At 40.8% G+C, this 25,738-nt stretch overlaps 1 protein-coding gene across 2 annotated transcripts in view; it reads left to right on the forward strand.

The window, feature by feature from the left end:
• Positions 1-16,678: 16,678 nt before the first annotated feature.
• Positions 16,679-25,738, forward strand: part of frmd4ba (FERM domain containing 4Ba) — a 41,012-nt gene continuing 31,952 nt past the window's right edge. For both annotated transcript variants that reach the window (XM_079578542.1, XM_079578541.1), the window contains exon 1: positions 16,679-16,904. The gene's annotated coding sequence lies outside the window, so the exon portion shown is untranslated. The remainder of the gene's footprint in view (positions 16,905-25,738) is intronic.

Raw genomic sequence — 25,738 nt, forward strand, 5'->3', positions numbered from 1 at the left:
CATGAGCAATCGATCTTGTGTTGTTCAGACCAACCTCGGGTCCAACCAAATTCTCAATTCTCAAGGAAATGCCTATACACAGACTGTTTGGAGACATTGCTCACAAAATTCATGCTATTTCAGACTGTTGTATTTTAAAGCCTGTAAAAAAAAAAAAAAATCAGAGAGGAAAATTGTGAAAAAATTAAATAAAATTAAGCCTGTATTATTGTTTTTTTATTTGTTTGCTGTCTTTAAAAAAAGTAAGGTTTATAATAACTACACCTTATACCCTTAATAAATGATGGGTTAACACTTACTTCATCATGAACAATTCTTGAGTTGCTTACTAATTACATTACTAACATTTAAAGCAGCACTAAGTAACTCATGCCCCTAGAGGCCATAAGCGCCACTGCAGGTGTCGTAAAATATTACGGTTTTTACTCATTAATTAATTAACTACACTGACAGAAAAGACAAAGGGAGAGAGGAATATTGCTAGCCCGCAGTTAGCTTAGCCTGAAGCCAGCTTCTTCTTCGTGATTCCATTAGTGTGTATTGGGGCCTCCGACTCGGTGCAGGAGAGCTGCAATTGTGGTTTTCTGGCCAGAGACACCGGGGGAGATGAAAGACCCCCCAATCATCCCATCAACATTTGTAGCCTATTACCCCCAGCGGGACTACGGAAAGGATATATTAAGGTAAACAGGTTGCTTAGTACTGCTTTAATAACTACTTAACAATGAATAAGTGTAGCATGTGAAGAACTATTCATTATGAGTTAGGCATTAACTGTAGTCGTTAAGTAGTTATTCACACTAAACTAATGATTTAAGTGTTAATTAATTATTTATTATGGCTAAATAAGGTGTAGTTATTATAATGTGTTACGCAGCTATTTAATGTAGATCAGGTGCTGCTTCCTTTTGCCTGAAGTGCAAAAATACTTCAGGCAAATAAAGCGCACTAAGCAAAATATTGTGAGACATGGTCTGTGTTTTCTCACTGTTGTTAGCCATAATTGCAACTTTCAACGTTCACAATGAGTGAATATGTAGTTATCCTCTGCTTCTAAATCGCGGATAGACATAAGCACGTGCCTGGGTCCTGCCACGCGCGTCTGGTTGTGCACTATGCAGACCGTACGGGTCTCTTCTACATTTATCACTAAAGCCATGAGTTATGGTGCTAAAGTTAGATAAGACTTTATAATTAGCCAAGACATGCTGATTTACTGAAGAGTTTTGTGAGGATACAACGCGGCGAGACGAATGGCGTGGACGCGATTATCCCCAGATGCACCCAAAGATTAAATCCTGACGCTGCTACTCGACACAATCCTTGCCAAAAATGTTATTCATCCAGTCTATCAGACAGAAGCTTTATCTGGGGGGCGCAAAGTCTTTATTTGAAAGTATATTGTGCTCATTTACTTTGAGACTGAAGACTGTCACGAATTAACAAAAAACGGACCACAAAATGTTGACCGCAATATGAAAGTCATATAGTGCAGCTTCAAGGGGCACAAGAGGATGTGTTAATGTGGTTTATCAAAGGGGCCTCTCAGATAAAGCCTGTATTAAAATGCGCACAAACAGAAAACGAGGAGTCATTTTGGGTGATTCAAAGAACACTCGCTCCTTTGTTTTTCTGGGGACATGGCATATTTTAAGGATATCTCGCTTCATAAAGACTACATACTCACAACCATTTACTTATGAGGGCTACGGAAAAACTAAATGTTGACTCTTGAGATTCACGACTGAGATAGATGTATGAATAAAGTCATGTCGGAATCTATAACTTATCAAGCGTATTTTAGACATATTTTTAGGCAGCTCTATTTATAGTGATTTTTTTCACCCCACAAAACTGACACTGTCTGAAGTCTTATTGACTATTATTATATTTTTTCTATTTACTCAATTCAATTATCATCATAACGATTATACAATTATTTTAAAACAGTACAAAGTAACTTGTTTACCTTAAGAAATCCTTTTCGTAGTCCCTCTGGGGGTAATACAAGTGTTAATGGTATGATTGCGGGGTCTTTCATCTCCCCCGGTGTCTCTGGCCAAAAAAACACACATGCAATGTTACAACACCTGCAGTGTCGCTTATGCCCTCAAGGGGCACGAGTTACTTAGTACTGCTTTAAATATTGCTGAATTTAAGTCACACAAGTAACAGACAACTGTGAAGTGAAAGCAAAATGATACATGATTCTGTTATTTTTTTTAAAATAGAAAAGTGAAAAGTGGGTCGTACATAAGTATTCATACAGCATTTTTCTGAGCCTTTATAACATTCCTATTGACTGCAGAATGTTCACACCTTGCCCTAACCATTAAATAGAGGCCACCTGTGCAAAATCTACCTCAGTATAATTACAGCTGTTCTGTGAGGGCCTCAGAGCTATGGTCGGAGTGTATTGGTCACTAAACAGCATCGTGAAGGCCAAAAAGCACACCAGAGAGGTCAGGGAAAAAGTTATCGAGAAGTTTAAAGCAGTGTTAAGTTATACAAAGATTTCCCAAGATTTAAACATCTCACGGAGCACTGTTCAATCCATCATTCGGAAATGGAAAGAGTATAGCACCACTGCCAATTTACCAAGACACGGCCATCCACCTAAACTAACAGACCAAACAAGGAGAGCACTGGTAAGAAATGCACCTCGGAGTGCATTATCCGGCTTATACGGTCCTGGGAACTGAAACTGTTCATTGGGGCTTGTTTGCTTATTTTTTGAAGTCCTGGGCAGGGGTTATTTCACTTTTTAATTAGTTTTACCTGAAACTAGTTCCAGCTCAAAAGTTTAGCGTTACTATTGAAACAGCTGCAGTGGAGTGATATAGAATGTGATTTAAATAGGATTAATTAAATGTGTTATTCTCTTGGAAATGTTTATGAATTTCCAGGTTTATGGATTTCAACTTTGCACACATAGTAGGCCTTTTTTTTTGTCTTTATGCCCTTAGTTATGATTCTTTCTGGTAAAATTCATCAAGACGGCAAGTTTAAGAGGAGACAAAGCTGATCCTTCTTCTCTGCTTAGCCTACGGGCCAACATTAGCAAGAACGCAACATCCTTTTTCCAAGAATAAGGCGCATTGTTCAGGCAATGGGGGATAGGAACATGCACTTGCTTTAACGGACTGGCAACAATAGTGCCTAATTTAGCCGATACATAAACACACTGAGGCCAGTTGTCATGCTTAATGCAGCCAAACTCTACACGCTAACACATGTGAACAGTGGTGCGATTCATATATGATACACAATGTTCTGACAGACAGCAAGGTCAAAGATTTCCCTGTGAATGTGAGAGTGCTATAAGAAATAAGCAATAATAAATATAGTGAAGCAACTGTAATCTGAAAACATCCAGAAACAAAAGACTCTCTCACGGTCCACCGTCAAAATCAAAGTGCACAAGACGCAGCATTATTTGAGCAAGTTTGCCTGCAGACTGTGGAAAAGGTCAGTGTATGCCATGTATCTGTGCACGTGGAGCCAAAGCTGATGCCATTTAAAAGTCAGGCTTTCTTCTGCGGGGTTATCAAATATGACGAGATATTCAAAGTCAAGCTGTAACATTTGTTTGATCAATTTCATGCTTTAATGTTGGTATCTCGACAAACTCTTCTTTTCCCAGAAGTCTTCAGATTGTACAGATTATTTTCTTAAATTTCCAAAATGTCTGTAGTTAGAGTAAATTCTACACCCATTCGTGCTGGGAGGCAAGGGAAACTTGTTTGACCCTTGCAGCACTCGCAAACAAGTTAGAGGCCTGTATGGAAATGTAACTTACACTTGTGAATGCCCATTGCAAATTTTTGCTTTCTTTCAGATAACTCCAAAAGAACAATCTGTGAACACTTAGTGGAGGCGATAGGCGGAAGCATCAGCCTCAATAGAGAGAGAGGTGAAGAAGCAGGACAAAGACATCAAGAAGTGGGAGCCGGGTTCGTGATAAAAACAGAATAATCTTCATCCTTTTTTTCATTCATCTATTCTCCATTATCCATGCTCTTGACTGAGGCCTGTTTATTTGCTTTGGTTGTTATCACGTTACGGTAAACTCATGTGACTTTTCAAATCCACGTGCCAAGTAACAGTGAGCCAAGGTTTTGTTCTCCTCAGTACAAACTATTATCTGTATGCTGTCAACACAAGTTTCTCTACTGACCTTAAGAGAACGTGAATCAGCTGCCAACAGCACAGACTCTAGAATGCACTGTACTGACTGTTGTAATATCACGTGCATGTGTGTGTGATTAATGACAAATTTAATCAATACTTTCACCATGAACTCAAGTCCAACAAAGGCAAAACAAACACAATCTTTAATAAATTGGTGGGATTCCTAATGAGTATTATATTGCACCCATTCCTCCTTGTATCTGACTCCGCCGCCCTCAGGCCAATATGAGGTATGTTATAATATCGGCTGAAATATTGGCCGATATTTTTTTTGCATTGGAAAGACCCAAGTCAGAGATTTAAAATGAGCGCTCCCACCATTTCCAAGCCCTCAGAGGAGCAGAGAAGCATTGTGGTGAAAGTCGGTCACAAGTTTGTACCTATTTTATACCGTTTATGTTTTTAAGTTATTTCGGAACCACAAGAGATGCAGACTTCCTCTAAAATACCTACAAAACATGAATATTCAGCGCCCTCTGTTTTTTTTTGCCATGTCGTCCAGCCCAACGAGAAAGTATAGCCTGCTTGAAACATGATTCATTTAATGATAAGTACAACTTCAAGTGAACTGGCTTTAAGTAAAATAATCTGCAATATCCTGTAACTACCATTACAATAGCAACCAACAGTTCATCAGGAATTAGTTTGATTGACTTCTGGATGCAGCGTGTTTTACAATCTAAATTTTCAAAAAAGACAGATTGTAAGATTACATTTTGGATTCGGGGTTTAGAATTTTAAATAAATGGTCAAGAAAAAAAAATCTGCTAGGAACTACTATAATAGTAATATAATAATAATATATATTCGCTTGCACAGTGTTCATTTTTAGTCATATAACGGATCATTTAAAAATATGTATATATGTCAGTGCAGCAATAGGATTAAATGCTCTGAATTCCAAATGTCTGAAATTCTGTCAAAGATAAACCCCTATAGACTTACACAATACAAAATCATAAAAGTTATGGGCTATATTTACATTTGAGAACAATACTTACACTATCTGTGCATACCTTTAAGTCTTCCATTGAGTTTCCATTGGGCCGGCATCAGAGTTGGTTGAAACGAACAGTGGATATTTCCATTTCTTTGATCTAGAACATTTGTCTTTTCAGTGCTCCTGAACCTGGCGCTGGGCAAACACTGGACCTTCAGTCATGTGACGCAAAAGCCTGGTGAGGGGGAGTACTTTGTAGGCTCTGAACGCTGAAGACCCCAGCCCACAGGGAAAACAAAAGAAAGGAGAAGTTAGACATACCAAGCTGTTACTGATCGACAATTGTGGCTTTCATTTCTGTTCAGATTTATTAGCAATTCTACCACATATAAAGCACAAACCAAGAATTGGAATTGCATTACTCTCAAACACTAGTTCACACTATTTCAGAGAGCATCATATCAATAAAGTAGGAGCAGCAGGGCATAAGGACTGATGAATTAAGCTGTTCCTCAGTCAGTTAGACCTGGCACGGACTGTGCACTCCCCGATGGTAGGACTAAAGAGGGTCTGAGATGGGCATGGTATCATCGATGGAGATAGTGATGTCCTCTCTGTCATAAGAAAGCTGGTCAAATGGGCCCTGTCCAGATCATTGCTGTTGAGCCAAAATAGAAGGCTTATGTATGTGTCACTAAAAGGATATTTCAGGATTTTTTGGGAGCTTGAGGGTTCTGCGCAGTATCTTTGCTGTTCCTAGAACTACACTTTACTGGACCGAGATGTTTGATGTATTTCCTGGGATCTGCTGGAGCCACACCTCCAGTTTGGGGGTCACTGCCCCGAGTGCCCCAACGACCACGGGCACCACTGATGCCTTCACCCTCCAGGTTTTCTCCAGCTCTTCTCTGAGCCCCTGGTATTTCTCTAGTTTCTCGTATATATATATATATATATATATATATATATATATATATATATATATATATATATATATATATAATTTTTTTATTCATGAAGTGCTTATATTTGAAGAGTTCAGTGGTGCTAGGCTAGTCCTAGCGCATGTCTATGGTAACTGTCATATCTGATTTGCAGAAAGCTCCTTTGTGAATTGCATGTGTAGTAATGCCGTCCGCAGGTAAACAAACTACTGTAGATCTGGAAACCTGGCAGATCACTTCGCCGCTGCATAGCTTACAACTAGGAAGCTGATGATGCTCACATTAAAGTTCTTTTAAATGCTATATGGTTATACCAAGAAAAAATCTTGGTTTGTGAGCCTGTTTGCAAACATGGCAATAAAAACTATTCTGATTCTGATTCTGATATTTCAAAAATTATTCAGTCAACACAGACATTTATATCGGTAGTCTGGTGTTATAAGTGATTTGCCTCAGCTGCACTGTGCTTGGGTCAGGCTGTATTTAATGCAGGCTACTAGTTACCATTGACATGCACTAGCCTAGCACTAGCCTAGCACCAAAAAACTTTTCAAATATAAGGACTGCATAAAAAAAAAAATGTCCATAATGTCAACACTCTGGATAACTAGGAAATCCTGAAATATCCCTTTAAGGTCAGTTGTATAATGTTCTTGTTGAGGTATAAACACAACCACAATAGCAGCTAATGCTTAACAATAATTTTAAGGCATGAAATATGAAACACCAGTTGAAAAAAAGCACAATATGGGAATTTTAAGGACTAATAAAGATAGACAGATAGGTAGGCAATAAAAGTACAATGTGCAGATATCAAACTTGATTTGAATCTTGTTTTAGTAAGTAACTACTTCAAGCGTGTCACATTTTTCTGTTTCCATAGATGTTTATGTGTGTTGTGTAGTTGTTGCATGTTTGATTCATGACATATAACGACAGCGTGTATGCCTTGCTTGTGCCTGTACTTTTTTCCTGACCACCTGCACGTGTTGGAGCAGAGTGCTTCGGTGCACATGCTGTCAAGAGGAGACATTCTTCAGGGTCATGATCTAAGTGCTCCGAGTTTCTGTGAGCCTCTCCGTCTGTGCAGCTGTGGCATAATCGTGCTAATTAAGACCTGCTATGGTGGATTCGACCCCACGGCTACAACATACTCGCATTAACAGAAACTCTCTTTAAGCCCTCTCAGTTGTATTTCCAATATATCTTTTAGGTCCTCCTTCAGTGAAACATACCAATATATTTGCTAGAAACCAGTTGAAAAGCAAATGAACCCACACTCATACAGTGGGGCAAAAAAGTATTTGGTCAGTTTCACATAGACATTCTATTGGATTTTGGCCAAATACTTTTTTTCCCCACTGTATATCAACTCCAAATTGACTGTGAAAACATATACTTATTCTCCCTTCTGTTTCAAAATACCCTCCTTTCAGTTTCAGTTATGGAAATGAACACAGATATTATCTGCACATAATTGTCCATGTCAGAAACAACAGTTTCATAACATCATCTGACCTAAATTGTCTCACACTAAAAGAGGCTTTGCATCCAAACTTTGACCTAACCTTTTATAACCTTGCTTCACCATGTCTTATCTATACAATGAAAATGAAAATGTGCATATAATGTCGCAATTTTTTTTAGCAACAATGTCCAAGCCATTAAAAACGCTATTAGCTCCTCACTACAAATGGTAACATTTCAACCAGTAGTAGAACTAGAGCTAACGACATAGTGGAAGATGTTATCTCTGGTCTGAGCTCAAGTACATGCTGTCTGGACGAACTACCAACATTTTTTTAAAGTCTGTGCTGAGCAGTTTATCACAACAACTCATGTGTCTAGTTAACACCTCACTCCAGACTGGAGTTTTTCCAAAGGCCCTACAAACAGCTGTCATTAAGAAGAGTGGTCTTGAAGCAACAGAAATGAACAATTATCGGCCTAAATCAAATCTGCCCTTTATGGAGAAAGTGGTCTACAGCCAGCTTACGGACTTTCTTCTTGTAAATAATGTTTTTGATGTGTTCCAGTCGGGCTTCAGACCCGGCACAGAGACAGCCTTGATCAAGGTGACAAATGGCATCAGGCTAAATACAGATGCAGGCAAGGTCACAGTTTTAGTTCTGCTGGACCTTAGCGCTGCGTTTGACACAGTGGATCATTGGGATCTTATTAGAGAGGGTAAATACCTGGGTGGGAATCTCTGGTAAGGCCCTTGAGTGGTTCAGTTCCTACCTCGAGGAACGAACTTACTATGTCACGATAGGAAACTGTGTCTCGGACCAAATGGCATTGACCTGTGGGGTTGCCCAGGGGTCGATACTAGGGCCCCTCTTGTTCAATCTGTACATGCTGCCATTGGGTCAATTGATATCCAGTAACAATGTGTCACAATTACGCAGACGATACTCAGATCTATGTTTCACTAACAGCGGGTGAACATGGGCTGGTAGATTCACTGTGTCACTGTATCAAACAGATTAGTGTGTGGATGCAAAATAACTTCCTCCAGTTAAATACAAATAAAACTGAGATAACTGTCTTTGGCCCATAAAAACATAGAGAGGTTGTCATTGGTCATCTTGAAGCTCTTTCACTGGGACCCAAAAGTCAAGTTAGAAATCTCGGGGTAATCATGGACTCGGACCTGAATTTTAACAGCCATATTAAGTCCATTACATCAGCGGCCTATTACATCTAAAAAAACATTGTAACGGCCTGTTCACTGGCCTTTCTAAACGAGCTGTTAGACAACTGCAGTACATTCAAAATACTGCTGCTCGAGTCCTGACCAAAACCAGGAAATACGACCACATTAGTCCAGTGTTCCGGACTCTGCACTGGCTTCCTGTTGCTCAGAGAATAGATTTTAATATCTGTCCCTTCATTGTCAAGCACCATGGTGAATCTCTGACATGTTACAGCTGTATGAACCACCTCGGGCCCTGAACTCCTGAAGGATCTCAAGGGAGGGGTCTCCTGGTGGTTCCTAGAGTGACCACCAAACACGGTGAGGCTGCATTTCAGGTTCATGCAGCAAAGGTCTGGAACAGCCTCAGTGAGGATCTGAGACAGGCCTCAACCCTGAGTATTTTTAAGTCCAGGCTGAAAGGACACCATTTTTACTGCTGCTTTACTGCTATGGAGATTGATTGTTTTTCTTCTTTTTTTCTTTTTTTTTTATTACGTAATTGTAAAGATTGATTTGTTTTATTGATTTTCATTGTGTTTTTAATGCTTTTCATTGTGTTTTTAATGCTATTTATTGTATTTTGAATGCTTTTTATTGTATTTTTACTGTGTTTGGTGTTACTTTGAAGCACAGTGAGTCGTCACGTACATGAAATGTGCCATACAAATAAACTTGCCTTGCCATAATTACAAAAGTGGAGAGTACGATTGTTAAAACACCTGTTCTGAACTCACTTACCATTAACTAGGAACTCAAAAACTCTCTTGGCAAATGCACAGCGTCATGTGACACATGTACAGTGTGTGTATGAACTGTGGCATAAGGTGTTTTAAATCTTTATTTTATTTTAGGAAGAAAAACAGGTCAATATTAAAAGTCATTTCTTAAAATGTAATGATTGAGTACTGGGATGTATTTACTTGATATTTGGAAAGTAACTGTATTCTAAATACCCTCAAATGAAAGTGTAACTTTACCAGAATACAGTCACTCTTAAATAAGTGTTCTAAATTTATTTAGTTACTCTGCAACATTGCCACCAACCACTCGCTCACACAGGTGCCCGATCTGACGGGACTGGGCAAAGGCTGTGGCCCATGTAGTTTGTAGTTTTTGTTTCAGTGATTTTGAACTTTTAAACCATTTAAAAAATTGGCATATCTGACATCCTGCTGTACTGCGTGGCGAGGAAATTAGCTCACTTACTAACAAAAGTGGTTTTGTTCATTCATAATTCTTCTCTGACTTCTTCACGATGCGTACAACAAAGAGGGGACTGTATTATCAAAAATGATCAGAGAGATTATGTTTTCATATATATACTGTGTATATATTTGAATATAAATAATGTAAACAATATTGTTTCAAACAGAAGCCATGGTTAAGTGTCTGTTGCTTCAGTCTGCAAAATTGAGATGACCCTTCTGTCTCCAACTCATTGAAATCTACAAACAATCTGTTACACTCAGTATTTCAAGAGTCAAAACAATACAAGAACTGCAGACGCGCCGCTTAAGTGTTGCCAATTGTTCGGATGTGGATATGCATCCAAACAACAAGCTTGTCAGGCAGCTGTTACAATTGTATTAAACTTTGCAAAGAGGAAATATTGTGAAGAAAATAATTATACTCTAACAGAGGAACACAAGACAATAAATGACAACAGACAATAGAGATTTGGCTTGTCTTACCTTTCAGTCTTAACACCAAGATGCTCTTACGCTTACTCTGCAGAGATTGAGGAATTAGGTCTTTTTTTAACAGGCTTTGAGGTGTCATGACTTCCTGATGTGGCGCAACAAGTCCTGATTTTAAAGCCTCAAGTTTTCTTCATCAGCGTAATCATCCTTACCCAAATTCTGTAATTCAAGAATGAACAAACCAGTGTTTCCCATGGTATGTGTACCATGGAGGCACGCGATACTCAGGGTCCTTTGCAATTTTAGCCTTCATTCATTTAAATTTTTAGTTCATTATAATCTGTGCTTCAGTAATGCGTTTTAGTTAGGTGGTTTCAACATGTTTTTTTGGGACTGTCCTGACTAGATCTTGATGAAGCCAGGTTTGCAAGTCAATGTCTTGCTTCCCTGGGACGGACCGATAGAAAGGTGACTGTACAACAGCCTCTCCAATCACCAACAGCATGCACTGACTTGCACAATTGGTGGAAACTATTACATTCATTGTGTAATTTTAAAAAGCTTGAAACCACAATTGACCTTTTGGCATTGGCATAAATGCCAATTTGGCATTGGCTTAAAACATGATAGGCACGTTGTGGTGTGCTCGTCCGCACACTGCTTCTGGACGCGAGTGTGAAGAAACGCTACTCTGTCTGAAAATGAAAAGCACAATAAAAGCAATCGATGGACACGGCCCTGTGTCTGCTGAGTCTGTGCACACAGGTCCGTTTCAGAGCGCTGCAAACCGCTAAATTCACTGTGATATTTACTTCACATGCTGAGTGTCCCTGCGCAACTAAGACTCAAAAAGAAGCGTTGTCTTACATACAATCTGCAAAATGACATGCAATCCATATATGTCAAATGGCATTTATGCTCCTCTAACACTCATTGTTTTATAGTCGTAATGTGTGGGTTGTTTTGCTGTGACTGAAGTACAGAAAAACAGGAAATGATTTAGTTATTTCCAGGCTGTGAACCTTAATGATTTGAGCTAGTTTTGTACATTTCCTCTGTAGTTTTTTTTCTGGCCAGAGGAAACGTTTAGGTCATCCCTGATTAATACCCTACTCACGTTTAGCTTGTGCAATGTCGCTTCTGCTTTTGCTATTTATACGACATGCCCCTACAAACCGTGACTAATACAGTAAGTTAACGTATAAACATCAACATGAACAAGGTGGTGTCAATGGACCCTTGAGTGAGCTGTTCAAAGAGAGAACTCGGACTAAAGCCCACTATTGCCTCAAATGCCACTCGCCCTTTGAACCTTCAGTTTGAGCTTTTAAACTCTAGGAGGCGCTACAGAGTTCCACTGGCTACAAAGGCTGTGTTTATGAAATCCTTTGTCCCATGTACTGTGAGGTTTCGCATTGACATAAACACAATTGCCACAGAAATGCACTGAAATGTTTTCAATGAGTGGGACGTGGGAACTTCCTTATTTGAAAAGGCGGCGGTGATATTAAGGATGGTCACAGTGGAGGGGCTGCAGGGAAAGTTTTGTGTCCACACCTGTTTCATTCGCAAACATGCTGTGGTTGAGGGAGTGGCACACCTTTGCTTTAGCGGCCACTCACCGTGGAGCAACGCATCTTCCGACGTCTCTTTGAGATTTCCTGGAGAGGCCGTGTTACTGATCGCAAACTGATTTCTTTGTAGGCGGTGCATTCAGGTAAACTGTACGGAGCCCCTAAAGTTCCCTAAAGAGAGAAAAAAGCATCATGAGGATTTTTTATATTTTTTTGCAAACAACACACAACAGCTCATCACAACACGACAAGATGGGGGAAAAACTGGTCTAGTTTGCAAACCACTCCAGACCCCATGGCTGAAGTGGTCTGAGTCTGGAGCGGTTTAGATCTGAATTGGGAGCGGACCGGTTCACTTTTGGCTGTCGAAACACCCTCAAACCGCTCTGGACCGTTCCAGTCTGGTCCTGTCGAAGCTGAATTATCACTTCCCCTCTTCTGCTTTCCCCAAAATCATATTGTTTTCACAAAGAGTGTAAGTGACACTTTTTTGTATCTCTTTAAATGACAAGTCTGATCTGATTTTAATGACGTTTGACATAAATTGGGTGCTTCCCTGGTTGTGTTAGTTCCTTTGTCCCAGTTGTGCTAAGCATGTAATTGTAATATATGATGCATAATTATAGAATAATGAATTTTGCATGCTATATGCTTTTGCTCTTTGGAAAATAAAAATGCCGTCCTTGCACAGTATAAAGAAATCCATAGAGCAACACAAGTTCATCAGATTGATGTAGATCCATAAAATACACAATTATTGCAAATATTGTACGTGCAGTTTACACTCAAATGCAAGTCATCCCCAACAGGCTCTTATTATTCTGAGTATAGGGTTTGAAGGTCACTGCCCTCTAGAATAAAGAACAATATTGTCTCAGTTTGTAGACTGCCATGCCTACTGGTGCATACACTACTCAAATTACTAATATCACAAAGAGCCACTAAAGTCACATGACGATTTAACTGCCCTGTCCGTCACCCGATCCTCCACAGACCCTCTTTGTTGCACATACAACAGTAGAGGGCGCCAAAGAGTTCACCTGCTTCAATCAAATATGTACACCTTTCTTATTATTAGCATTAACCCTAATGCTCATAATAAGAAAGGCGTACATATTTTTAAATCTTCTGAATATTTTTGTTTTATATCACTTAATACATTTCCACATTTGACATGTACAGACTCTTTAAAAAATATGTGTGAGGAAAAATACAATTATTTAAAGTAAAAATAAATGTTTTATAGTGATGTATTACGTTTTCCCTGTAGCACTTTGACATTTGTTTCCCAAGTGCAAAATGACATTGATAAGATGTGGTGTAAATTCACTGTTATCCACAAGAGGGCACTCCCAACCCCTTCACCATGCAGTTTGAAACCCAGTACCTGTAACCCTGTCCTGAACAGCAGTGCAATGCCTACATTTTTCCTTAAAGTCGACATAACATGCATATTTCAGGCATAAAACATTCTATTTGTTTAATAATTTGAAACACCTATATGACTGTAATAACAGGGCCAGGGCTGGTCGGGATTTTTCCCAAGAACAGACCCGGTGATGGACTTTAAAAATTTGGAGGACAGATTCATGTTTCATCTATGATGCCAAGTAATCGAAGGAGTAAAGATTGTTGTGCTTAAGGGGAAAATGTCATAGAATAAAGTTAATTTTGCATGATATGTCTCGCATGAAGACCTTGGGTCAGATCTGGTGTGAGCCTAGAATAAACAAAGAGCCATGACTGTGCCACCCCAATGAACAAGTCTGGAGGCGCCGTCATGTAGTGAATGGGAATCTCTTATCCACTGAAGGGGGAGGGTTGGCACACTGGCGAGGGAAGGGACAATCCTTGGAGGAATGCCCTGAGAGTTATTTAGAGACAAAGTACATTTATGCTACAACTTTTCCCCCTAATGTTCACAAAAAAACATTATTCTCTCTCAGCAATAATAATAGCTCTTTACATTGTCAATATCCCATCTCTTACTGTTTTATATTTCAGACTGCATGGCTCTAAGCCTCTACCATGACCTGGAAAACACTACAGGCACTGTGAAATGGCCAGAGCTCAGGAGAATAACTGATTGGTGGTACAAAGACTGACCTGCTTTAGAGTCCGCTGATACAGTGAGATAAATGTTCACTTACTGTTGATGCACCTTTTGTTTATAAAGCCAGAATAGTTATGAACTGAAGCATAAAAGCTCTGTCAGAGCACAAAGGCCCATGACATTAGCAGCACATCAAGGTCAAGGCTGATGGAGGAGGAGGTGAGTTTATCTGTGTTAATGGGTGTGTGGGGGGGGGAGCAGTGTCCCAGGACAGGATGCACAGTGATTATAGGCCAGCCCGTGCGGGACAATGTGTCAGTCAGTCTTGGGGCAACTCCCAGGCCACGTTAACATCTGTTCGACCATCGCCACATAGAAATCCTCTGTACTTGAAAATCATCGCTTCCTCCTCCCGGGCAAATAGTCCTTGATTGATTCAGGAGGAGTGTCTTTTAAAGTTCAGCTTTTGTCCAAAATAAGGCCAATGGGCACGCAATTTTCTACAGCAAGAGATGATTCGGTTGATAATGCTTGAGGATATTATTTGTGTATTAGCTTTTTGTTTTGTTGCTCCGCTGGTTCTCTATGTGGGACTAGAACGTCTTCAGGTGGTTCACACAGGGCCTTTAGTCATTTCATTTCAAGATCATTTCATTTGCTTGTATTAGTAATAGAATTGCATTTAAATTAGGTGTTTTGTCAGAACCAAACCAAAAAAACTAGCACACCCAATTGAAAAAGAGAGCAGTTCTCTGACAAAATATATACATTTGTGAATTGAAATAATAATTCTTAGTAATTTAGTTAAGATTATTTTCAAATTAAACTTGACTGGGGCTAAAACAATGCAACCTGTTTTCATAATGAGAACGCCTGCCTGATGAAGTGTGATCCGGACAATGGCTCGTGTGCTAATCTATTATGGGGCTGAGGCCAAGCACAGATCTGGCGTGTGCGGGTTTGGAGGGAGGGGTCGGGATGGGGAGCGGGGGGGATTTTGGTGAACACATGGCACTTGGGGTGAGCCTAATCACAGACGGTCTCGCACAAATCCACACAGAATGGGGGGGTACGTTGGTGTGAGGGCAGTCCCCGGGGTGACTCATTTTAGTCCTTGGAGTAACACAGCAGCCTTTGACCAGACACGAGGGCTCTTCTTTTGTTTCTGTTGCGCTCCTCTTTGTATGCAGAGCCTGTTTAGTCATGGACCGTCACTCATTACTGGCCAGCTCATGCACGTTGGACAGTTCATCCTTCCCGTTTCCTTGCTCCAACATTTTCTGTGGATTATTGGACTTTTCTATTGTTCTGTGTGCTGAAAAACAACACAATACAGAGACACTCCTTTCCTTCCCTTACAATAGTTGAAAACTTCACCACGTTCATACATTCAAAACAAGAAAACATAAAAGTTTAGTTATTTTAAAGGCAATATAGGCTACGTGTTTTTTTTTTTCTTTCTAGTAATGGACAAAATGTTTTGTCCTCCTGTAGTAAACTGTAAACTCAGACATTTGTGGGTGAAAACTCTGTGCATGTCATTATAAAGCATTTGCATACACTTCATGAACTTATAGGCTAGCTTTTCTATGAAAGTGACACTGACAAGTGCAAATTGTGAAATGTGTCTATAAACTCACCCCTGTGAGGAATTGGGATGCTGCAAATGTGTTAGGAAAATATACTTTTTTTTGGACACATTTAACATTTTAATTCCCCTTGTATTGTGTGCAATCAAATCAGGAATCGAGCCTTTAATATTAGTCTAGTTAGTTAGCCCCCACCTTGACCGATTCTCCGATCCGGCCTTACCCAAATCTAAAGGTTTCCTGACTGGAGCTCACAGCCTACAGGCCACAGTCACGCCTCATTTGAAAGCTAAGGGAATGATCTTAACAGACCTTTTTCCGCACGTTGCCAATTAGATCGTCATCTAATTTTCGCCATTTGTTGTTAAGTTGTTAAGTCACTTTTTTATAGCGTTTTTGTCTTTTTCCTCCCCACCTTTTGGCACTTTTTTGTTGTTACCTTTTGCTGCTCTTTTGTTGCTGTTTCATTGGTTTATTTTGACGCTTTTAACTGAGTTTGCATCCATGTTTCTAGTTTCTGTGGGTATTTTGACACTTTTATCATTAAGCTTTTAGATTGGAGTTGTGCCAAACTGGAGAAAATGTGCTGGGGGGTTAAGAGGTTAACATGCTGCATGAGGAGTTGCATGGATTATTTTACAACTCTCTGCAAAATACGTATCTGTCCGATGAATGATTGCAGATCTAAATAAAACACATACCTATTTAAAAAAGTCTATTGTCATAACGCAGGCCTACGGGCTGAACCAGGAAGCCGCGTCCACAATTCCACAATAGGCTTTGAACTCACCAAAAGGCCCAAAGACGTGACACCAGGCCTATCAAGACGTAATCTGACAATACGTGGGCCATTAATGTTGAGACAAAGCTATAACTGGTTGTCAACAGTGCCAGCTCTTCTGCACTACGCAAACAAAGTGCTCCGCGGTCAATTAAACAAAGCCCAGACTCGATTCGCTCTCACTGCCCGCGTGCGTGTGTTTTCGTGGAGGATGCTGCTCTCTGATTGGCTGCGTGGGGCGCTCCGGTCTGTCTGTGCTGAAGCGGTGCGCCGTGGCAGAAGGCGGCCCGTGTGAATGCTATGAGACCGACCCACGCAGGGCGAAACACGGGGAAACACTTTATCCAAGTCTGGGATATTCAAGGGGAAACTCCCACAAGAGCAACTCTTCATTCAGCTAAACGGCGCGTGCATCATTCGGACAATCTAAAGTGGACTTTTTATTGACTGGTGGACTGAGGAGGGGGTCTCCGTGTTGACAACAAAGAATCAAGGTAAGAATGAGGAACGATTTCTAACACTTTGAAACAGCTCATCGGAGGATTACGACTGGAATTACTTCCACTAATGTTTTGTGGCTAAATTTATGCTTCACTATGCATTTTTTTTACTCATTCATTCATTAGCCGGCTCACCTGCAATTGTATCCTCATGAGAACGTGATGAGATCCTTAACTTTGTTTTGCATAAGACTGCAACAGCATTATCATTATCATTTTTGTTTTAGAAACCTATAACATTCGCTTGCCAGTGCACCACTGCTTTTCCACTGGAGTCAGCAGCAGACAGAGGAGATGTTGACATGTCAACATAGTGTCAATTTGCTTGTGCCACCTTTCTGTTCATGTGTGAGGGGTTTAAGGTCACTTGCTTCTGTTATTAGATATTAGGACCCTTAATGTGTGTAGACACATCATCTTCTGCTTCAATGTTTGTTTTTTTGCAGTTTCCTATTACTCTGCATTGTAGAAGAGATTATTTGTCTTATTTCAATTACGTGGGCTAATCATTGGTTTTCATCTATTTTTTAATAACTCAAATTATTTTATTTTACTGTATGTGGTCCTTCCAGTCTATTATCCTCAGAACTTTCAAATGTATAATTTTTTTTGGCTGTGTTGTTTACTTGGTCCTGTTGAATGAGCTTACCGTGCCACCTCTTTTGTATAATGATTAGCGCTTTGCCCTTTCGCAAAGGTCCACCAGTTACTCATGTAGCATACACAGGTTGGTGAGGTCAGATAACAGACTCCAGAAAAGCCTTGGAAACGAAGTGGCGTGTGATTTGTGACTATGTGGTGGTCAGCTGGTGTGCCTCTCACTGTGTGAAGATCCTGTTTCCTGGACAAAACCAAACAATGTTAGCCATGTGATATCCTGTATGGGTCTGGAGTCATCTCGCAGCATGGGAAATAGCAACACGTGGGCTGACCTACAGTGGAGAAACTGGTTCTAACGTGCTCACTTTGATAAGACCTTGAACTCTATAACATTGTACCAGGTTGTCAGGTGTGTTGCTAGACATTATTAAACATTAACAGAACAGTGTCAGACAAAGAGCTTCCACTTCTCCACCTGCAGTATTGTAAAGGACCCGGCCACTGATCGGGGTGGAGTGCAGTCTGTTATTTCATCTTGGCAGAGTCCTAGGTGACACTGTTTGCTGGTTTGGTGCTGATTTCACCTTGAAAGTACATGTCTCCAGGCATTGGCCTTGTCAAACTCTAAATTACCTCGATTCCTCAGTATTCCAAGACTACGTTTTAATCCCATAATAGTCTTTGTATTGTATTTAGTCACTTGGATATCTTGGCTCCATATCAAATGAATATAATCTGAATCTATGTTATCAATATTGGTTGATTGTGTTCATAACTTGTTTGCTATAGTTCACTATAGCAAACAAGTTTTTTGCTATAGTTTGCTATAGTTTACTTTGTGCTCATTCACACGCAAACATTCCTGGTAATTTCACAATTTCTCACCATGTTCACTGTGAAATGTCGCTTTCCTCGAGATTTACCCCTTATTGGATGTACGCTTCTTTCGGCATGCTTCATTTCCTGCCATTACATTCTAATATTGTCCAGGCAGAGTAAATAACCCGCTTCCCGCTCCCCAACAAAGCCTTTGAGCGGTTTGTTGCTCTCCTGGTGACTCTTCGTGTTGTTTTTCACTCATCCAGGATCCATCCAGTGCAGCAGCGTGCAGGCTTTGTGTGTGCTCTGCTCTGGGACGTTCAGCTGCTTTATAATGAGGTCAGCAGATTCAATAAACCCATTAACCGCCACAGAATATTCCACACTCAATTCTCCAATCAGTGTCCATTAACAACCATATCCACTGACAAAGGTAAACAACACTGTGTGACTGGAGCGTGCGTGCCCTTCCCAACGCTTTTCTGTTTGCAAAGTTGACGATCAGCATTTTTTTTCCTTCGCTTTCACACAGATCTTGATTATAACTCAGAACAGGCCGTGCGATACCGTTGTGATAGCATTCAACACAACCAGGCCAGAGAACAAGGTGCTTCCTGCTCAACTGGTTCCAACAATAGCGAAGGCCAAAGCTTTTATCGCCGCTCATCTAACGCAATCAATGCCGTTCGCAGGTGGAGGTGAGCAAGATAATTGTGGTTTACAGCGGGAGAGTGGTGCAGACAAGATGTGTCATGACCGGTTTTGACGAGGGTGTAGGGGAGCACACACAAAATGCAATTCACTTTGAGGCTCCGATAATGCATTTCTTTTGAGGAACGTGGAATTTTGTGCTGTAAAAATAATGATATTTGTTTCAGAGAGTGGCAGACTGAAGCGTCTTGGGTTGAACTATCTGACAAATAAATGATCAAATGTAACTTTTTCTGACAAGAATGATTGAGTCTGTTTGTTAATATCCAGTTTGCAATGCTCATTTTAAACATGCTCCGGAGAATTGACCGTTGGATAAAAAGGTTGAGAGTAGCCTTTATTGGAGGCTAACTCCTCCTGGTGGTCTTTATCTAGTCTGCGTGTGAGCTGGAAACCTTAGTGTCACTGATGAAGCCTTTTGGATTAGAGGCAAAACATCCTACACTTTGGCTACACGTACCTTCAGCTAAGATGGACAACCCCTGTGCGACTGAGAGTTTGCACAGAGACACAATAATCTTATGCATCTCAGAACATGTTTGCTTTTGTCTGAACTACAGGGTTGTATAAGAAGCTATATTAGAAATGTGCACCATTTAAGGTTCAGGTATGCTTTATTAATCCCCATAGGAAAAATGTGTTCTCTGCCGTGTGCCTTAGCCCTCTGTAAAACTATAATTATGACAAATGTTTTCTCTATTGGTGAGAAAAAGTTGGTTCTGGATATTGTTCTTGAGATTATCTTAATTTATTAACCGTTAATATGAAGCAGTACTAAGCAACTTGTTTACCTTAATAAATCCTTTCCGTAGTCCCTCTGGGGGTAATACAAGTGTTTATGGAATGATTGGGGGGGTCTTTCATCTCCCCCTGGTGTCTCTGGCCAGAAAACCACACCTGCAGCTTTCATGCACTAGGTCGGAGGCCCCAATACACACTAATGGAATCACGAAGAAAAAGCTAACAGGCTAACGGGCAAAGCTAACTGCGGGCTAGTGCCATTTAAACCGTATTTACTGCCAAGTTTGAGTGAAAAGGATCATTGTGTAATTGGATATACAATATTCCTCTCTCCTTTTGTCATTTCAGTCAGCGCAGTATTTACTCTCACTGACAATTAATGAGTAAAAACACGCTACGACACCTGCAGTGGCGCTTATGGCCTCTAATGACATGAGTTACTTAGTACTGCTTTCATTTCAATAATATTTTGGGTTGGATGAAATGGCAAAAAAAATGAATACATTTTTTTCCCTCATTTTATTTTTTCATAGTAAAATAAATATTTGCTGATTCATGAACTTTAACAGACCTTTTATACAACCCTCAGCTCAAACAAAAAATGCTTTCCTGCAGCATCATTTAACACACAATTTAAATCTCCCACTGTCTCTCTCAAGCTAGATTCTGTTTCGACCAAAGAATTGGCTGCAAAGACCCATGGCGATTATTATATTATATTTGTTTAATACTGGGCGACAGTTGGTACAGTGGGTCGTCTTATGATCGGAAGGTCGGGGTTTCAAATCCCGCCTCCTGAAGGTGCACACTGCCGTTGTGTCCTTGGGCAAGACACTTCACCCACCTTCCCTCCAGTGTCTGCGTACATTGGTGTGTGAATGGGTGAGTGGATCCTTGCTGTAAAGTGCTTTGAGTGCCTATAGGTGGAAAACCATTTAATATAGTCCAATTATTCAGCCAATACCGTAAAGGAGATCAGTGGTAGGAGATGATTACAGATCATAATATCTGTTAAGTCTTAGACATCATGACGTGTGTCATGATGTCTGCTGTACAAGTGTCCTGCTGCTGCTGTCAGGATGTGAAACATGGATAAACTGGATTAACCCTTGATGTTGATGTAAACAGGCTCAGAGCTCCAGGCCTAATTCAGGGTCATGCACTGCTCTGCATTGTGGCTAACGTGTTTATGGGTCAACACCAATTTATAAGCCGAGCCACATAAATCAATGTGCAACCCCCCCCCTCCAACCCGAATGAATATAAATCATTTTTTGTTTTTGTTTGTGTGCGTTACAATTCGCAGTCAGCACCTTTCGCCCTTCCTCATTGGCTTCACGTATACAGCCAGCAACATTCGTCTTCTTTCCTTCTGCTTTGTTGTTTCAGACAGGACATCCTGATTAAACATAGAGTCTGGAGAGCAGTTGCAAAACACACACACGCTCCAGTCTAGAATCTGTTGTGAGAAGAACATGTGCTGAAAGCTTCAGCACATCTCTCGTTTGAAGGCTGTCAGCTTTTTATGTGGGGCTCCATTGTAAAGGTCATCGGGCACAGACTATGTCCTGGATTACGCTCAGTTTATTCAGATGTAATCCTGGCGGTACGGTTCAGATCTGATGCTGATTCTTGCTCTTTAGTTTATTATTTATTTTTTGAAATACCTTTCAAAACATGGCAAATTAATGATTAAGCAGAACATTAGCAAAATTGTCACTGCAACATCCAAGACATGAGATGAAAAGTAATGTGAATGTGTGAATAATGCATTTTCCAGTACCTATGCTGCAATTATTGCAAGATATCCAGCTCTAAACCTAGGATTTCAACCACAGTAAGCCAGTCCCATACCTGAATAATAGTCCTAAACTTAATGTAGTCCTGCTTCAGATCAAACAGGACGCAAAAAACTTTATGCACAAATTGCTGGGAACACATTTGGTTTCTTTTTCTTTTCTTTTTTTTCATTTGTCAGTCAGGCTTTGATGTGGTCCATCGCTAAAAAGCTGTTTTTATTCCTCCAGTATATCCCTAACGGCTGACCCTCAGCTGTTTAGGCATAACCCCCACCGCACCCCTCCTTCCCTTGGGACCGGGTTTCCATAGCGCACCCCGGAAAGAGCCCGCATTTTAAACAAAGAGTGGTGAGTTCCAGAAGACCGTTTTACACACGCTCCACCACTCTCCTTCTGACCTCCTTATGAATTATGTACACCGTGGACATAAGGGCGGGCTATAGGCAACCATGTGCATCAATGACCATTGACCTGGGCCCTTCACAGTAAGAGTCCCTCGTCTCTGGGGAAGGAGGGAGAGAATTAATCACGTCTCTAACAGGGTTTGATTCCTGTATAACAGCCTGTACAAACGAGCTGTAAACGGCGGCCATCAATCATTATTCACTCAGAGGAATAACAAGGTGGTCACAAATATTCTGTCTGCACTGGAAGTTATCAGATCAAATAAAACTGAAATACGAGTTTCTTCATTAGGCATCCGTCATTGACACAACAAACCACTAGGTGATTGGGCATTTACTTATGAATGCTTTGAATAAATACATAGGCACAGGTCACATAACTAATCCAGTGCCCTACTCTTTTACAAAAGCCTGACATGTCTTCAAGTAAGTAAGTGCTTTATTTGTCATTATACAATTGTACAACAAAATTGCGTAGATCAGATGTTGGGTTAGTCCTGAGCCGCTGCGACTGACTATAATGATGACCGCCATTGTGGGACAACCTGACCAGCATGTTTTTGGATGTAGGGGAAACCCGGAGGAAACCCAGCTGCCTTCAGTGTTTCTCTGAAACTGTGCACCGAGTGTGTCCCTGTTTCAGAGCATGGTGTCCCACACTGGTCAGCTCCTCCACCTCCTCTTTCCTCTTCCTCTGCGCAGCTTCCTCCACTCCCTCTCACTCCATCTCATATTCATCTTTGTCATTCTCCTTCCCACGGCTCTGACGCCATACTTCACCTGAGGGTCACATGTGAAACTCTGCCTTACAGTTGATCTATATTTTTTATTACACAGACTTCTGGATTTTATTTTATTTGCACTCTTAAGTCTATATGCACTATGTTGGTTTTGATATACGATTTTTCTGCTATTATTTTTTGTCTGGCGCTTGATGTTTCAAATCTCTTTATAATTAATTTCCTTGCGTCTTCTGTCAGCTCTGAAGTTGTGAACCTGACAGTGTGGGGATGACTCCTGACAGGGTCCCGAGATTTTACACCAACTGTAGGGAAAAAGAGAAATCAACAACAAAGGGTAGCCTCAGGTTTTCACCTTTCCACTTGATGCTCTGCGCTGCAGGCTTTTTGTCAAACAGCTTTTGGAAACAGGTGGGAGGAGGGATGGCCCTCTTTGCTGTAATTGTGCTGCTGGCTGAAGCGAGGTTTTCTGTTTTTCCATTTATCCACCAACCCATCCTGTATGATTAGGCCTAAGGTTGTTTCATTTTAACTCAGCCCATACACAGATGAAGAAGCAGTGAGGTGGTGAGGAGGAGGTGCTGTTAAAGCCTATAATAATGACCGCGGTGAGACTCGCCACAGTGAGATTAGAGTGAGGAGTGTGGGCTTATTATTATGCGCTGTGGAGTGAATAAATCTCTATCGCCGCCTGTATATGGTGTTTCATCTGACCTTTGGTTTCATTGTTTTGTCAAGCCACAAAGTCAAGAACATGATCTGTCTTAGACTCTTAGCAGTAAATCACCCTTTTTTTGCTTGGAAGACATATTACAGCTGCAAAGAATTCTGTTGCAAACATGTAGGAGGGTATAGCAGTGATTCTCAGCTGATGTAGCTTCCTCCTGTAACCATTATGACAAGCAAGTACACTGAGGTTTGTCCATTGGCGAGCCTGTTGTTCTGTAGAGGCGACACCAGCATCTGTTTTCAGCAGGTCGTTGTCTATTGTCATTTTTGGGTTCCCTTTACTTTCTGAACCCATGTGCTAGTCATTCAATGTATCCTAAAAAAAGACAATCTGAAGAGTTCATTATTGAAGGCCATCGAAAAATGGTCTCATTACCCATTTTTTGGATTATAGAAATATTTGCACTGATCTAGGGTAACCCAAAAATATCGAATACAAGCCTACATACTGTTGACATTTTTATTTCTTTGCCAATGTGTCGTTTAGTCGTCCTGGTCTGAGTGGCAATCCATTGTTGTCTCCGTCTCATTGCGCCACAACAGGTTTTTATGTACTTGGCTTTCAGAACTAATTGTGTGCTTTAATGAGCTGTGGGAGGGAGCCGATCTAGAGTGAGGTGTGAACGCTGATGAAGAGGTGCTTTTTTTTCTTTTCTTTTTTTTTTTGCCCGAACGGTAATGGCCACACTGTGAGCCGGTACTAGAGGGGAGTGGGCCTATTATTATCCTCTCAGGCACAAATAAAGAGCTCTACGGTGCAGAGTCCAACCACGCTCCCAGCCTTACATCCATAGTGATCAATAATACTCAACTCTTAAAACCCCATGTGAGTGTTTAGCGCCCGGAGGAATAGAACCGCGCTAAAGCTGACATGCTCGTCTTTTCTCAGAATACAACGCAGCCGCTGGTCATTGATTTTTGCGTTTTTATTTCAAATGTTTGGGTTCTGGATCCACCGCGTGGGCGTATATAGACAGACAAAGGAGGCAGGGGTTTGTGGAAGCCCGGCAGCATTCATCTTTAATGGACTGATATGTGCGACTGTTTCTGCTGTGGATGAAACCTCCCTCTCTAGAAGGAAGGGGAAGGATTAGAGGAGGAGGGGTGGGAGGCTATTATCACCTGCCCCTTGAACTGATACTAAGGGCTCATACAGCTATAGTGCGGCGCAGTCTTAAAAGGCTGAATATTAGCAACAGGAAACATGCACTGCACGTGTGAGGGGTTGATAACATTAAAAGGAAACTCGTAACTCAATCGACGGGCCAGCTTTGATGTTCAGGTCTTTCTGAGGTTGTATTGTGCGCCTAAGAGCCTGGGATACTTCCTTTGGAGGAGTAATATCCGCTAAGAATGCAAGCAACCAGAAGAATGAATGCACGGTTATTAAAGACAAATCGGTCCAAAAATAATTACACATCATTGTTCATTCTAAGCTGATTTCGGGTATATGTGTTTCATGATGGCTTTTTCAAGGAGCTGTGTTTAGCTGAACTTAATGCTGTCACAATATGAACATTTCAAACTGATTTGGATACCGCAGTGCAAAAACTGGGTATTGGGGTGCATAAGAGAAGTCCTCCGAGTCCAACTCATATGTGAGAACAACATTATCATTATACTATTCATGAGTGGTTTAATTTAGTAAAGTCACAGCAGTGAGATACCTTTGCACAAGTGTCTTCTAATTCCGATACTGTAGATTTGGTAATTTGTATCTGGGTAGAACTTTATTGATCTCAAAATGGAGAAATTCACTTGTTACATCAGTTCTCAAGAACACTCAGGGGGTGCAAATAGTCAGGGAAATGTGTAATCAAAGAAGAACAGGATAATGTGCAATCAAGTAGAAGTAAGCAGGGGTATGTACAGTACAATGAATAATAGTAATAATAAAAAATATATATAATTTCACTACTTTGTATTAACCCAGTACACGGTTAGTCCAGAATGCCTCAGTTTATTGTCCTGTGGCTGCATACACAAAAGTGTGTCCTATCATGTGTGCATAAGTCATCGTCAGTCATGAGCAGCTCTGATGGGTCTTTCCAGTGAGATTGTGGTCAGTGGAGAAAGCTGATCTGCAGGATGGGCCGACACAGTGTTAACAGGTGTCAAGCTCTCTCCGGGGTAAGATAACACTGAATGCCCCCTGGGCAGGGCAGGGCCTGCGATGACAGCCACATGAATTATGGAGCGCTTTTACATGTAGCAAACTGAAGTGTAAAGCTCCGAGAGTTATGAGGGAAAAGAGTTTGTAGTCTGTTTCTGATGCTTACATAAGT

The sequence above is a fragment of the Gobius niger genome (assembly GCF_951799975.1).
Source record: "Gobius niger genome assembly, chromosome: 20".
Classification (NCBI taxonomy): Eukaryota; Metazoa; Chordata; class Actinopteri; order Gobiiformes; family Gobiidae; genus Gobius; species Gobius niger.